This window comes from Acanthisitta chloris, unplaced genomic scaffold, assembly GCF_000695815.1.
Source record: "Acanthisitta chloris isolate BGI_N310 unplaced genomic scaffold, ASM69581v1 scaffold6827, whole genome shotgun sequence".
Classification (NCBI taxonomy): Eukaryota; Metazoa; Chordata; class Aves; order Passeriformes; family Acanthisittidae; genus Acanthisitta; species Acanthisitta chloris.
Genome location: NW_008682078.1, coordinates 20,073 through 34,711, shown reverse-complemented (window position 1 = coordinate 34,711; position 14,639 = coordinate 20,073).

The following is a 14,639-nucleotide window of genomic DNA, read 5'->3' as shown; positions in this document are numbered from 1 at the left end:
CCACTGACAGAAAAAGCTGAATTCCACCTCATTAAAAAAAGGCAGAATCTGAATTTTTTTTCCCAGTCCAGGTTTCTAAGAAGAAACTGAACATTTCCTAAGATAGGATAGAGAGGGAGGTTTCTTACTGTTTGAAAACACAGTTTCATAGAGTAGGAGTATGGAGATGGGAATAAAACAATGGTCCAAGAAGGAAAACAACCACTGGTCATATGTTCTATACTCCAAGGCTTCCTTGCGTGATCATGGATAAATCAGGAGGATACACTGGAAGCAGGCAAGACAAAAACTTTTTCCACACTATAAAAAGGGCTAGAATTTAGATTCTGTCCCTGACATCACTCCAGAGAACATAGAGCAGAAAGTAATGGGATACTCTTTCATTCCAAGAAGTTAAAAGGTCAACAGATGTGATGTTTGGAGCAGAAGAGTAGGAAATAAAAATTTCATTACTGAAATTATATATGAACTTATTTTGATGTTTGGTTGGGGTTTTTTTAGCTCATGGAAAGAAGATTTCCATCACAGACCAATGTTGTTTCAGTAGGAAAAAAGTTTTCTCAAAGTCATACCAGTGATATGTGCCCAAGCAAGTCCATGGATGGTCTTCCCATCCCTAACATCGGTGCCCCAACACGGAACCTCAAAGGACTCCTGACCAGCTTTGACACTCCTAAAGTCACTTTACTCCGTAAGAGTTTACACTGTGCTCCACTGAAGACACCATCTCCCAAAGGCCTTTTGAGGAAGAGGGAGGCTGATGCCAGCATCATGACAACGATCCAACCCTTGAGCATGGAGACCAAATCCCATAAAGACCCATCCTTCCTTTCCTCTCTTCAGAGCATCCAGAGGAAGACACAATGGAGTCCTGCCACCCTCAAATGGAAGGAGTCTGTGGAAAAGGTTAGTAGGTGCTCTCCTTCAAAATCTCCTGGAAATACATTTTCTGTGAGTGTCATTCTTACAAGTGCTTGGGCTTTGTGGCACTGCTTCATCAACCACTGATGTCAACCGCTAGGCATGGGGGATAGGCTTCCCTGTGGAGGGAGGTTTATGTCCAGCTTGGGGTGATTTAATGATATCAGGGGCACAGGTTATATGTTCAAAAAACTGTTCCTTGGGATGATCCTCTCCCTGGAGGGAACGTTCATAGGAATGGACAGCCTAGATTGGAGAGAGACCTACATCAAGGAAACATGAAAGAATATATCAACATGAAGTTAATATCATCTGGGAGATTAATTATGGATGAGATCCTATCTGAAATGGTCATGTTCATCTCATTGCTGTATGATATCAGCCCAGTGATTACTGCTCCGTGGGAGTTACTGGTCCTCTCACTGGGAGGGCAGCAAAGGGTAACACCAATCACTGCTCAATTTGAGACACTGAAATCATTGTGGGAGCTGGTAAAGGAAATGGATGGATAATCCTGACTCTGAAAGGTGGTCTCAAAATCAAAGAGGAGTAGAGAAAATACCACTTATCTCTGAAAGTAGGACAGGGGTGCAGCAGGGTAACAAAAAGCTGTGAAGCAGTCCTTGAAGAGCACAAGGCTGGGTTAGGTCTACAGGAAAAGTTGCCCAAACCACACACAACATGTGGAGGCAATGTCAGGGCCACCATTGCCTCTGGAAAGCCTTTGGTGCAGTCATCTTCCCCACTCCGTGCCTTTTTTGCAGTTCCTCTCCTCTATTAGTGGGAACTTACCTGTTTCCCTGCTGTTGTTCCCACACAGGAAGGGAAGCTGTCCTGCAACAGGCAGGTGACCATCTCCTCAGTGCCAGATAGAGCCGATGACTCAGCCACAGGCAGAAGCTGTGAGTTGGATTTATTTTTCTTACCCGTTATCATTGCTATTCTACTGCCAGCTCTAGAGTTGTAACTAGGAAGGGTCTACTTGGTCCTTACACTAGTTGTCTTTCCCGTTAAATCCCATAGCAGACACTGACTGGGTGACGTTGGCTGGGCATCATATGGGTCCTGCCAGGGCTGCCCATGAGGGAAGGTGGCCAAGGATAGGGAGCACAGAGAGCAGATGACTCTGTGACTGCAGCCTTCCAGCCCTGAGCAGTCCCACTGCATGGAGCTGGCAAATCCCAGCACAGCTGGGATCTGGGCCAGTAATGAGTCCACAGTGCCACACTGACTCTCCTTGTGCTGTTATCCCAGCACTTAAAAATAGCTGTTATTAAATACCAAGGCAGAAGTACATCCATGTTTAGTTTGCCATGAATAATACCTCCCTGCCCCTCAGCCTTGAGGATAGGAAGAGGGAGAAGTTCCTTTGTACCTAACTACAGAGCTTGGGCTGAGATCCTTTTTGAATCTGGCAGTGGTGGCGTATCAGACACAGTCATCCTTGGCTTAAGATAGGGCATGTAAGTGATCCCCAATGCTATGATATCATCAAGACTAAAGCAGGTCAGGGATATTTCAAGTCGAGAGGCATCTGTGAAGAGTGAGAGATCCAAGCTTTGTGTGGGAAAGGGTTGAATTATAAAAAAGTTTCCTGCTTGACTTGGGGTAGAATAAAACAGCTCAAAAAATCCCATAATGACTGGATTAGAGACCACTGGACCATCCTGCTTTCATCGGGCCTGGATCAGGTATCCAGGGACCCTCATATGCCATCTATTCAGGATTTGTTCTCTTTTGTTTCCATTTCTTTCTTGTCTTTCACATAAGAAGAGGGGGAGAAACACAAACTATCTGGATTTGAGACTGTATTTAATTACCCAACTGCATGGGAAGTCTCTTACATGAGAACACAAGCAATGGAACTGAGGTTTTCACAGCATTTCTGGGATTTTGTTTTTAATGTCAAAGCACATGATGTCACCACACTATCTAGCTAAACACTGTCACAGTGTTACTGTAGTGTGCCTTTTACAGCACAAGGAGCTTCTTTTCCTCTGGCTGGTGAAGGGTGAATCATGGTTTATCTTAGAGCCTTACACCACTCTCCAGTCCCTGACTCAAAGGCCTTGTAATAGCAATGGCTTCATGTTGTCGTGATTCATTGGTAGGGCTACGCTTGGTGTGAGGTCCTTCTGGGGGGGCAATTCCATCCAGGGAGCTGGAAATATGACAGCTACCGCTGATGTAGGTGCCGGATTTGCTCAGAGACAGGAGTTGTAATGCTTCCCAAAAAAGTCCAGGAACCAGCTGTCCCATACCTCTTCTGGGACAGGACATGTCCAGGGCTATACCTGTGCTGCATTGCGTCATTCCCATGGAGCGAGAGAGACGACAGTGCTCCACAAGGCCCAGCAGTGACCAGGGCAATTCTGTGGGAGCTTCCTCACCTTTCCCAGGCACTGCCCCACAGCCCATCCCCAGGCCTGAGCTGGGGTACACCCAGTTGATGCAGTGACCTGGGATGGGGAAAGCAGTGTAAAGTAGTTTGAAGCCACACAATAATCTAAGTTAAGCACAGAGCATGGTTCTCAGGGTCTGGGATGCCGTGATATGGAGAACAACAGCCTGGCAGTTTGTGAGACAGATCTGCTCACTAGCATTGGGCTTATCAGCAAACACATGTCCATGCAACAGTTCAGAGCTGAATAACTACACACAAAGTCAAAGCACTGGTTGCTGCATCTCTTTCCAGGCATGGCCTAGTCACCTCTGAGGCACTGCTGGAGTCTGAGCATTGTTCAAAGGGGAAGGCTGCTACAGCCCTTAGAAAAGCCCATTCTGGGGCAGCTAAACCAGCTGGACTGTGTCCCTGGTCATGCTGACAATATCAGATGATCCAAAGGAAGCTGCCACCAAAGACGTCACCAAGTCACTAATTAAAGAGGTCAAAGCAGTTGTAGTCCATAGTAATGAAATTAAACTGAGCACTGGAAGACTTACATGATAGGACAAAATTCTTCCTAGGAAGGAAGATGGCAAATCAAAGAACCATTTTTCCTGAAGGGAAATGGCTGAAAGCTTGAGTCCTTTAATATTAAAAAGGAGAACACATCAGCTAATTTTCTGCAGGTAGAGTCTCCTGAGTGCTCTGGATTTAAAAATTAACAACTTCTAGATGAATTTAGGCAACCAGAGAAAGGAAATCATGGACAAGGAAGAGAGAAGAGGGGCATGCACATGGGCGTGCTGTTCCCCCAGCTCACACACATGCATGTGCTTGTGTGTGTGTGTATTAACACAGTTCCATTATTCAGGGCTTTCAGCTGAAGGGCACACAGGGATGTTACCTCGGTGCAGAGCAAAGATGAAACAGGAGTCTGATGTGACTGCAAATTACAGAGCATCCAGGCAGCTTCCAAAACGCATGCAATCTCCTCCTCCCCTTTTCTATTCTGTGCTCGTTTCGACCTCTACCCAAGGGAAATTTTCAAAGCAAGGAAAGGAGGCGAAGGAGAGGGCAGAAAGCGTTGCGGTCTCCCATCCTGCATGCAGGGAGACCCAGGTTTGGTTCAAGGTTTGCTTGGCAGGGGAGGCTATTCCCCTGCTCGCTGCAGCCCTCGCACTCTCTCCTGCAAGGGGATGCGATGCCATCTAGCGACAAAGAAACCTTCCCACTTCGGTCCTAAAATTGGTCTCCGCAGGAAGCTCCGGACAGTGTGTCCCAGTCCCAACGGTGGGGGAAGGCTGCCACCCTCCCTCTCTCCATGACCTGAGGCTTTGCAGCCAGCATTCCCCCTCCTTACATCATGCTGTTCAGCAGACAGGCTTGGGAGAGCATCACTAGTGAACTGGAAAGATCTGAAAGGCAGAGGGAAAATGCTGATTTAAGATAAAAGGCTGTGCTCATGCTACAGACAGCTCTGAGTTCAAGGTAGCTCTGGCACTTGCAATGACAGAGGCTCCTGCAGTTAAAATAATCCTTAAAAGCTCATTTCCCTTTCAGCAGTTGCTTTTCATGAGCATGACAAGCAGGAGTTGCATATCAGGACCCCTTTAAATGGCCAATCTGTCCAGCTCTCAGTGCTTTGTCCGTCTGTGATTCAGGCAGCAGGGAAATGTGGGGTGTTTAAGCATGAGATCCATCTTCCCTCCTGACTAGAGCACTCCACATTACAGAAAGAAGGGGCAGAAGCAGGTGCCATCCTGCTCTGTCACATCTCCCAGTCCCTGTGACAGCTGGTCAGGGATCCTGGGATCACAGGCATCTTTTGTGGGGGCTGCCATGGGAGTGTACAGCAGTTTCCAGACAGTTGTGGAGGGCAGGGGAGGGATCAGCCTCTGTGGAGCATCCTGGCCACGCTCTGCCAGCAATCAAAGCAGACAGGCTAGTCCTTCCTAGCTGGCTTTTCCTGAAAGCCCTAGTTTCTGCTCTCACTCAATCTAACCTAAAGAGCCTTCCCTCTGCTGAGACCCTCCTGCCCTCTTCACTGCGCTTCCAGCAAGGGCCACCCCATCTCAGTCAAGGGCTAAGGTCTGCCCTCTGCTCCAGACCTCCAGGCTGCTGATCGTTCCCATCACCCTCACAGTGCCTCTCAGAAAATCCCAGTGCCTCATTGATTTTTTTCTCTCATTTCCTGCTTTCTAATTAGTTGCTGTCTTCCAGGCAGGAGGAGGAACCCTTTCCCCAGGAGCCATGCAGAGCTGTCAGGTAGCTCAGATCTCTCAGGGTCGCAGGAGCAGTTTGCAGGGACACTGATGGGGACACATATGGAAGTCAGAATCTGCAGCAGACTAGGTCCTTCACCTAGGGATGGAGAGACACAGCAGGAACATGAACAGCCAACCATGTATGCAGACAGACTGTATATATGTTGCAGATGAAGAGAGAGCTCCACATAAACATACACACGCACTCTATGTGTTCCTGCTGGGCACGTGCACCCTACAAGGACACACACACACGTATCCATCATGAGCTGCTGACTGAGCTGATATGCTCTGCCCTTTACCTCCTGCCTTTATGTCCCTCCACCCGTACGGAATAAATAAGATATCTCAGTCCCCAGCCTGTCACTGTATTCAGTGACACCCCTGCCACTCACTTCATGCTACCTGAGCAGGTGCATGTTTGCTGAGAGCCCCTGCCATCCCCAGCCCTCTGCCTCATCACCTGGCTGGCATCCAAGAACCTGTCTATCACCCTCCTGACAGCTCTTGTCTCTGATCATCATTTATTGAAGGAAGCAACAAAGAACACAGAGACCACTTCAGAAGGAGGGTGATGATCCTCTGAGGCACAGGGCTTAATGCAGACAGCAGGGGAATGGTAATTTGTAGTCTTGCAGGATGTTTGAAGAAAACTGGGCTATGGTAGAGGGGAACAGGGCCCTTCCAGGTGTCTTAGGGAAAGCAGATGGTCAGCTGGAGCTGGATGTGTTGTGATGTGATGTGATGTGATGCTGGCAAGGAAACATCATTGCATGCTAAACTGCAGCCTGGTTGATGTGTAGCGTCCTCTCCAGGCATACCTGCAGACCCACAGAGAAAAGAAATGGGCAGCAGCTCCCTGAACACCCCTGTAGAACTCCAACAAAGGTACTCAGGAGGAGATCATCAAAAAATGTAAACACTTCAGTATTTAAAGATGGCTTATCAAAAAAGAGGGAGAGCAACATTTTACATGGGAAGATAATGATAGGGCGAGGGGGAATGATTTAATGGAACGGAACTAGAAGGTCTTTAAGGTCCCTTCCAGCCCAAACCATTCTTTGATTCTGTGAAACTGAAAAATCAGCAGCAGTGAGTTGCTTGGCCTTTGGAGCAAAGAGCATGGAGTCCTTTGTGGACTGGGGTCATGCTTCACTTATTCAAACCAATGCTGTGACTAATGAGCTCAGCTGGGATGAAGATATCCTGTGCAAACACATTGCAGTGAGGGTGACAGGTCCCTTCCAGCCCAAACCATTCTTTGATTCTGTGAAACTGAAAAATCAGCAGCAGTGAGTTGCTTGGCCTTTGGAGCAAAGAGCATGGAGTCCTTTGTGGACTGGGGTCATGCTTCACTTATTCAAACCAATGCTGTGACTAATGAGCTCAGCTGGGATGAAGATATCCTGTGCAAACACATTGCAGTGAGGGTGACAGAGCTTGGGGAAGTAACCTTACCCTGTACTTCTGTCAGTGCATTAGGACACAGCTTCTGTGCCTGCAGATAGATAATATTTTTTTCCCTGAGACCTTCTGGTCCAGCACAGCTCACGCCTGTGCATCTCTCTTCCTCACTGCTTCTGCCTCTTGCTGTCTGGCACTGGGAGCTGTGACCCATGGGCATGGCCTGAGAGGGTATGAGCAGAGTGGGTCTGAGCTTAGGTCTCTTGCAGCTCTCACCCTGTGTTTTGTAATTCTAAGCATTTCTGAGTGAGTGTTTTATCTCCATTGATGGGAACTTCTGGAATTATCATAGCCAACCCTTATCTTTCATTGTCACATGGGGATTTACTCAAACATGCACTCTCTAAAGGTGTCAGAAAAGTAAACCAAAGAGAGAACAGCTGGACCTGATTCAATATCACTGGGTGATAGTGAATATTGCTGGGTACCTCAGCCATATCACTATCACAGCCTGCTAACAGTGGACTGTTAAAATAAGCCCCAGAGCCCTTTATGTTATATAAAGATTATGCTTGTATCCGTTATTCAGCACAGCCAGGCAAGGTCCCCAGCTCTGGCATACAGTTGTTCCCACCATTAATGCGCTAAAATATGACCCAGTGCTCAGATGAGCTTAGATGGCATTGAGAGGGCTCCATGACCAAGAGCTTCATTGTTATCCCTCTCCAAACATTTCCCAGAACAGATTCCAAGGCACTGCATTGCTGGAGAGGGGCTGCAAAGATGGGGACAAACCCCAGCTTACCACAAAACAGGCAACCTGGTGGTCTTTCTTTTGACCTTCTGAAAGTAATTTATTTCCTTCTTGGTTCAAAAATACTGGAACTGATAAGGAAATAGGGAAGCAGAGAAATGTAGCTAATACCTGTCACCTTCCCAGCTTTTCTCTTAAACCTTTGGCTGTGGCCAGAGGTGACAGGGACCTGGCTGTGCGGATCACAGCCTGAGGACATGACAGTGAGTCAGGGAAATGCCTCTTCCCCATGGCACCACTGCCTGGAAGCATCCCCCATCCCATACTGGATTACGCCAGGGGTATTTTGAATGAACAAATTCTGAAAATAAGCCAGGGCCTCAGCCTTTCCCAACCTCTGTTGCAGGAGTGCTAGAACTCATGATTGACTCAGCCTGGTGGAAGAGCAACTTCACTCTTCCCTAAAAATAGACCAAGTGGTTCATCCTCTCAACATAGCCCAGCACTCGGCAATAAAACCAGCTGCCAGAGACCACTGGGAGGCAGTGAACAGGACTGAGGGTGTGGGGAGTGGAGCAGAGCTCCTCGTAGGATACGCTAAGGGCTGCCCAGCCCTGAGTTTCACGTAGATTTTCCGCTGGGACTGTTTGCGTCGTGACACACCTGTTAGGACTACCGAGACCTCCCTGTAAGTAATTTTGGGGTAGATTGGAGTGGGGTGAAGTGTGGCACTGATCCTACAATGCAGGGCAAATGAGAATGCTTAGTGACTCGTGCTATGAAATTAATGTTGCATCTCATGGAAGGCCATGGATTTTAATCTGTTGGCCCAGAGCTAGGCAAATCCCACTCTCTGCTGCAGAAGGTGTGCTTCACAGATGGTGGTCTGTTTCAACACCATCATCTAGGGTGCTTGGGCATGGTCTAGGCAGAAGCAGAGCATTGTACCTGAGTTTTTCCCATGTCCTGAAATATTAAGTGCACAGCTTTGAGATGTAAATTCATGGGGCCAGATCTCAGTGGCTACTCTCTCCCCACAGAAATATTTTAAATTCATGGGGCCAGATCTCAGTGGCAACTCTCTCCCCACAGAAATACTGCTATTTGCCTTGACTCTGGTCACCATAACCATGAATAGGGAAAAGAATCTGTATGGAATTCAGTTGAGCTGGATGGATGCTGGGGGTGAAGGGAGATCTTTCAGACCCAAGCTGTGTTCAGGACTGGTAGTGGGTAGGCAGCAAAATGTGGACTGTTCAGAAGGAAATGAGCTTTGCTTCATCTTGCATCCCTAGGGAACAGAAGGCAGAGGAAAATTAGTTAAGGAGGGAATTTCTTTACCTCTCTCATCAATCCCCATCTCCAGGAGGGTTGAAAAATATGTTTGTGACCCTGAGTCAAACAAAGATCTTCAGGATCCTGTTGGGTCAGCAGCATTAACATGGCCATACCACTCCCTGTTTGTGCTCATGTGTAGAGAAAGTAAATTCAAAAACCCTGTAAGATGGAGCAGAAATCTACCTCTCTGTGTGCACATGTGTTTCTCATACCTGATTATCCATTTGCCAATGCCTTTTAGCTCTGTGTTGTGGCCATCAGGAGAGCTGGGATTGCAGGTCTAGGTCTCAGCACTGCTCCTCAGTCACTGTGGGAAGGGCCTGACCTGAGCTGAAAGCGAACTTTTTTTCTGCTCATGCATATTGTAATGGCTGATATTTCCTTCTGAGATACACATCCTGCTGACTGCTGCAAGAATAACAGAAATTCTGAAACTTTCCCCAATTCCCTCCAAGTCTCCAGTTTTCACCCAAATCTTTGCTGAAAAATATGTGAAGTAGCTTCAGATTTTTAATACAGGGATTTAGGGAAAACGAGGTGGAGTTGTCTGTCTTTCCCCATCCCTCAGGTACAGATATCACTTGGTGAGAAAAGGCAAAATATGAAAACCCATGTTGTGGTCCAGGCAAAGTGGTAGGTAATCCACTAGTGGAAATTAAGGGATCAATCATGGGTAGAAATTTGTACGAACATCCTACAAGGGCTGTTTTGAGCCCTCAAATAGATATAGATATAGAATTTTGCAGGATATAAAAGCTTCCTTCTAGGGGGGAAACCAGGCAGGGATGCCCTAAACCTGTCACTAGGAGGAGGAAAATCCTTCTTTAACGTCAGTGAAAGTCCCAGGTCTGGGTCTGAATACAGTAGCAGAAACCTCTGCATTAAGTACTGTATCTGACTGACATCTTACTCTTTTAAGCCAACCACTTCTGTCCTCCCCCATATTCTTGCTGGCAGTTTGCCTTATTCAGAAACAAATGGCAATTCCTGGGAACCTCAATAGCTACAAGTGGGCTGGGGTTTTTCTCTTCAAAGGCTACTGCTAAATTGGTTTTGGGCATGACTGTTTCTTCCAAAACAGTATTAAGTTTTCTTGGCTGTCAGTGATAAAGAGCTGACAGAGGCATGGAAACACTGGGATAAGAATAGAAAGCCAAGGCAGGGTCTCACAGCTCCTCAGAGCGCGTGGTATCCAGGCAATGCCCCTACGTAAACACCATGGCATGGCAAAGACATGCTTAAAGATGAATGCCACAGTCCTGATCCTGGCTGTGCCCTGCATCCCAGGCAGGATGTCAGGCCAGTGATGCTCACAGGGCTCATGCCTGCACAGACATTCCCAAGGTATCTCTTTGGAGTGGTTAGAGAGGGCTTCCCTTAAAAGGTCTGGTATTTGTGGCATGCCAAGAAGCCCTCTCCCCAGGCAGAGGTTATTCTAGTGGGGAGCTTGGTGTTGCTTTCCCTGAGGAAGGAGATTTTAGAGAGAAGCTGCTATCAGGAATGGTCATGCTGAATTACAGTCTGCAAGGGCTGAGATGCTGCTCTGCAGGAGGAGGTGGAGCACAGAGAGGACATGGAGCCTGGCAGAGGGGTTAGGGAAAAAAGTAGTCCTGATGATGGGACAGATGAAATAGAGAAACACAGGAATAAAAACAGCTCTCATTGGATGTCAGGCAGGGGTGTTTATCACCATTTCAGTGAAAAACACCTCTGTAAATAACAGATAAAGAGTCACTGGAGGGTGCGAGAATGGTGCCTGCGTGAGCAGGGCGTGAGCGGGGCGTGATACACGATCCCAGAGTGTCAGAGGGTAGTGCTGGATACAGAGAGCACAGTGACACAGCCCAGGGAACAAGTTATTAAACATCCACTCGGCCTTTATTAACTCTTTATTAACTTATCAGAAGAACATGGAGAATGAGGCAATGCTGAGAGGACAGTTGGGGCTGCACTCCCCTTCTCTAGGCCCTTGGTACCCAAAAAGTGGGGTGATGGGGTGATGCTGGAGCCCTCTCTAAGGAAAGACAGCTCCACAGCAGTTAGCCCACTCAGGAAGGCCAGGTCCCCAATCAGCAATGCCACTAGCAGCTGTCTCTCAGCAGAGCTTCTTGGCATTTTTTTTGGTGCCAGGAATAGAGTCCTCCACATTCCTGGATTTTTGCAAAGCCCAGAAATAGCCCTGAGCTGCCTTGGGGCAGATACTCAGCTCTGCCTGAGGCTAAATTTTCCCAACTCTTCTCTGAAGTTCTTTAAATTACCTGGAGGTCATAATGTTGCTTCTGCAAAGGAAAGTCCAGCTGACACTGAGGAGCCAAAAACATTTGTAGAAGTGATCAAAGATCATGAACCTTCAGTTTGGAGGTGCTGGAAATTGCAAAGAGATCTGATTTTGAAACTCAAGGGCAGGAAACAAGACACTCCTTGGTAGCTTTTTGTTCCTTTACTCCCACCCCCTCAGATTTGCAAATGCAACTTTTCGTGCAAAATGTTAATTATTTGACTATAATTTAGCAGACAATCCCTAAAGCATGAAACGATAATTTAAATCTTATTTCCTTTTCAACACAGCTGGTCTTTAGTTACATAATTTTATTTTACTTCTTTGTTTAGCACCTTCCTCTGTATCTGGCACTTTTCTTTTCATCCCATTTCCCACCCCAGAATTCATCTATTAACTCTATGCACCAGAGCTTCTCAAGTGATTGCAACATATGGCTTGCAGACAGCACAAAAATCTTTCTTAAACCCTTTCAAAAGAGAATGATTTCTATTTTTTGATGTGCGTTAGTCATTACATTTATGTTCGGTACCAGAGATCCCCCCACCTCCCAATCAGGGATCTATTGTACCTGATGATGTACAAACTTATTTGAAAGGACAAGGTGTACTCATGAAAGTTTGGAATCAGAAAAAACACAGTGTTGTAAAGTTGTATGATTTTTGTTAGTCATCTAACTGTAATCAGTGGTGTTCTTGCATCTGCGTTGTAGGTGAGCATGTGAAAATCTCAGTTCCCACTTTTAAAGGTCAATTCCTAGCCCATATAATTATAACAAACATGTAACATGGACCAAAACAGTTAAAAAACTGACAAGAACTCTATGGGAAAAAAAAGAACATGTTTACAACTGCCACTCTGTCACATAATGGGCCAATCCATGGCAAAAAGAAAAAGCTTGAATTTCAAATCCTCGCAGTCCTTTGTAGGACTGAAAATGAGAGAAAGCACTGCAGTTTGCAAACAGAGCAGAGTGTGATCTGGGTGTCAGGAGGAAGCACCCATGAGGGTAAGCGGGGTGTTATAGAGCGTGACTCATCCTCAGTCTTTACTGGAGTCTGCCTAAAATCCCACCAATGCTCCCCATTGCAGCTTCGTCCCATCTCTTTTTACCCTTCCTTTGGAAAAAATACATATTTTAACATGCTCTAAAGCCTTACAAGTGGGTCATGAGGCCAATGAGAAACAGCTAGAGATGCCCTCTCCTCCCCAAGCCCTCACCCTTCCAGCGCTACCCTTCCCTGCACACCCATCACTGAAGCATCCCAGGACCACTCACCCCTTTGGCAGCCTCCAAACTGGGGCAGCAGGGAGCCTGCACCACTCCCCATACCTCCTTCACTGTGTCTCCTCTGGGAGAGCTTCCCTATGGACCAGGGCCACTGGTGCAGGGGTTGGGGCAGAGATTTAAACCTTTCCCGCTGACTGAGCACCCCCAATGAGCTGCCTGACTCCTGGATTAAGTGACGGCACTCGTTTCCCAGACAGCTTTTATGGGTGCTTACCCATCCATGCAAATTCCCCTGGCCCAGCTGTGGAGCACTGCTGATATTTGGGAGTCACTTTTGTCAGGGGAAGGATCTTCCAGGGGGAAAAGCTGTGAGAAGGTTGAGGCAGATGTGATTTTGCACATTCAGTTGCCACATCAAAGGACAGAGGCACTTAGAATTGTGGTCCCCATCTGCAGGGACATGATTACAGCTTCATGAGAGGTCATGAAGCTATCAAGTTGCTGAGGTTTCACCAACATGCAAGCCAGCGACAAGCAGGGGGGAATGGGGACACGCATCCAGCCATACAGCCTAAATCAGGGGACTGAACTGGTAGTGAGCTTCTGATTGGGGGTAACCCATGGCTAATCTCAGGCAGGGGCAAATAGCAGCCCCAAATTCCCAGGAAACAGACAGCACAGAGCATCACAAACCCAGCAGCATTTCCATGTTTGTTCACTTTCATCCCCCTGGAAACAAATTTGCTTTCACATTGTGAAGAAATCTGTGTTTTCCTGCCTGAATTTCCCCAGTGCTAAGGAGCTCCAGGACATGGGGCCCTTTGCTTCCACCAGTCTTTGAGTATTGGGTTTAGGGTCCTGCACCAAACACCTCTCGGCACCTGAGCATGGCACAGCCAAGGGATGAAACCATAATACATCTGTGTTCCATGGCATAGGACATGCCATGTCCAGCAGCCAACACAGCAAACCCAAAATTGACCTGCAGATGGTCAATGTCAGGCAGCCTCTGAGCAAGTGGTGGAGGATGCCTGATTCAGGGTGAGATCCTCTACGCATCACTGTTCCCTTTGGTGAGTGATGAAGAAGAACAGGACCCTGACAGAACTTGCCCCACTAGGCTATCCCTTTCCCTCCAACTTGTGCAAGCCCTGTGTGAGCCCCCAGCTGATCTCAGGCCCCGTTACACAACCCCCAGTTCATGGACTGCCGTGGGATGCACACGGCGACACAAAGGGCTTTGCTTAGCAGCTGTGTTTGCTCAGGGCGGCTGATTTTGGGAGCAAAGCCGATGACATGTGGTTGGCCAGGCGACCAGGGAGACTGGTGCTGAGTTTGCAGCTTCCTTTTTTAATAGGTGACTCAGGCATTCAGTAGCTCACTGGGGTTGGTGGTGGGAGCCAGGCTGCATAGGAGTGCCAGTGGCAGAGGTGGTGGACACCAACAGGTGGGTAGCGTTGTTTCTTTATTGGATAAAGTGATTTAAATAGAAAGCAGAGTGAGACAGAACTGCTGTGTTATTGGTGAGATGGGGGTTTCTCAGGGGAGGGGCTGGTGAAAGTTTTGTTAGTGATTTGTTTTCCACTTGTTAGGAGTTGGCTGTCATATGTAACATGATTATGGTTCAAGAGACCCGTAATATTATCTTCAGCAAGAGACAGAGCAGTTGAGTGATTTATGGGCAATAACTGAAGAGGAAATGAGTGAATTTTTAGATTAATATGTAAGAGTCTTTTTCCCCCGTTGCCTTATCTTTTCTCCCCATATCTAGAAAGATAAGATTACCTTGGTACTCCAAGGTAAACAAAGAACAATTTTTGCCCTTTGCAAGTTTCCAGGTCCCACAGCCCTCCCTGCCTGCCTGGGGTGTGACTTACGGGGCAGAGAGGCTGTAAAACTGAGCCCAAGCTGCGCATACTTGTGGTGTGGGAAGAGCTCAAGAAACCCAACAGCTGCTCCTTATGGACAGTCCTAACATTGCAGCCGCTCACACAGAATGTGCAGATTCACCCGGCGCCACACAGGCACGAAGGACACCGTGCCGACAGACCCCAGCGGGGAGG